This window comes from Lolium perenne, chromosome 3 (assembly GCF_019359855.2).
Source record: "Lolium perenne isolate Kyuss_39 chromosome 3, Kyuss_2.0, whole genome shotgun sequence".
NCBI classification, from domain to species: domain Eukaryota; kingdom Viridiplantae; phylum Streptophyta; class Magnoliopsida; order Poales; family Poaceae; genus Lolium; species Lolium perenne.
In genome coordinates this window covers 102,681,117-102,683,175 of record NC_067246.2, presented here as the reverse complement: position 1 = coordinate 102,683,175, position 2,059 = coordinate 102,681,117, and the positions used below count along the sequence as shown (strand labels likewise).

Genomic DNA, 2,059 nt, shown 5'->3' with positions numbered 1-2,059 from the left:
ACCTTGGCTTCGCCACTGGACAGAACGGTACCCCGTCTATGATCAGGGATTGATATATGAATAGAAATGGAGTTTGGAAAAGGGAACAGTATGCTCAAATCGGAACTGCTCCAGGAAAGATTTTTCATCTCCAATACATACGGGCAAGGAAAGATAGAATTTTCACTAGCATTCAATCCCAACTTAGTATCTCTTTATACAAATTTGTGTTGTACAATAAAATATCATCTTCTCCACCTTCCTTTATACAGGAAGGAGGCCCCTTGCAAGGAATAAACAGCATGCAGGTAAAACTGTACTACTTCATCAATGCACTGATGTATTAGCTTGCTAAAACGCCTTATATTAATAAACTGAAGGAGTACTAATTTTGAATGCGCGCAACAAAAGAGTTCGAGACCTTACAGGTCTAGTTTAAATTAAAAGCACCTACATATAGTTATCCAGTATTATAGTATTATGTTGATATTCTTCATGATGCCGTCTGGTTTTAACTGGTAATCGAATAGACTTGCTCGTAACTTATGGTGCTGCAGCAGGTGGGTTGCACTGGTAGTGGTACATATAGCGACATCCGCGGCCAATATAGGGCTGGCCGCTTGCATCGGCAGAAGGCCTTCCGACAGGATCATTTGAATCATATCTTCTCCCTGTGTCATGCAAGTCTCGATGGTTAACATACTGCACCTATTTTTGTGTGATATACTGTGATCCGACCCAATCCCTCAGGATAGACAGGGTAATTGGTCTGGCGGATCATTTGCAATAAAGAAAAAAGAAACGAGAGAACCCGCATATACATGCAAATATATAGTTGCTGAGAGGAGGTGTTGATTTGTGCACACATGGTATTTTTACTGTACCTCCCTGCACGGAGACAGCCGAGAAAGCAGAGATGAGGACGAAAGCCATGATGAGCAGCTTGAGGAGATGTTTCTGCACCATCTCCGATCGATCGATCCCTCCTCGCTCCCGGCCGCTTGTGTTGGGGCTAAGGTACGGTCTACTACTGTATATACCACACGACTCCACGAGAGTCCCTTGGATGGGATCACAGCTTCCATATATATGATCCACTCATAAGAACTACTCTACAATGGTTCGCACGTGCATCGGACGTTGACTCGTCAACGCTGCGAGCGACCTTCAGTTTGTTCGGCGTAGGCGACGCTGTCCGCCTGTAGTTTCCGGCGAGTGGACGTTGGACTTTCTCGTCGTCAGTCGCAACACGCTGCACGCTCGATTGACGGATCCACTCGCAAATATTCAGTACGAACAACCGAGCGGGTGACTAGCAAAGCTAGGGGCGCGTTTCATCTTTTGAGCGGATTCATAACTAACCATTTCTGGTTCACTGTAATTGTTTCATCTTTTGAACAGTTCTAGCTTTTACGTTTGAAATGTGAGGGAGTCTTATACCTATTATGTTTGAAAAATTTGTGTTATGCACATTAAACCCAAATCACATTTACAAGTGAATCTATTAAGTCTGGTAGAGTGCAAAGCCTATCACTCAGCTCGGAAGGCTTGAAAAAAACAAATCTCGTGCCTGTAGAGAAGTGTTGACTGTGGATCATGTTTTTTTTTTTCTCGGATGTTCCGAAATTTCTCCGGTAACCGGTGTTATCGGTTTAACCGGTGTAGGAGAATACTGCCGGTACTTACCATTTTTTTTTTGTAATTTACCCAAACTAGCAAGGTGGTCCTGGCAAATGCGAGGGCACCATCTTTATTATTTTTAGAAAGTTGGGCATTGTATTTATTGTGGTGTAGGAAATATATTAATTTATTCTGGATAAATAATTTTTTATTTTTTCTCTCTCGTTTATTACATGGCACTTTAAGCCATTGTAACCATAAATCTTAAGAAATATGTTATATTTTAGTATTACGTCTTCTAGATTTAACCAGTCGACACCGCTATCTTAACTTAACAAAATAATCGTCTTGAACATAGATTTAGAATATCCTTCTGCGGTGCTACCTTCGGTCCATAATTCACATAAGCTATAAGAAGTCGCTCTCTTGCACATGATCAATTATGGCGATATGACGTATT

At 41.6% G+C, this 2,059-nt stretch overlaps 1 long non-coding RNA gene across 1 annotated transcript; it reads right to left on the bottom strand.

Moving 5' to 3' along the window:
* Positions 1–322: 322 nt before the first annotated feature.
* On the bottom strand, positions 323–1,021 carry LOC127338317 (uncharacterized). The gene is made up of 2 exons (XR_007874286.2): positions 864–1,021; positions 323–650 (listed from the first exon to the last, which is right to left on the bottom strand). It is a non-coding gene; the product is annotated as an uncharacterized lncRNA (long non-coding RNA).
* Between the last annotated feature and the right edge of the window lie 1,038 nt (positions 1,022–2,059).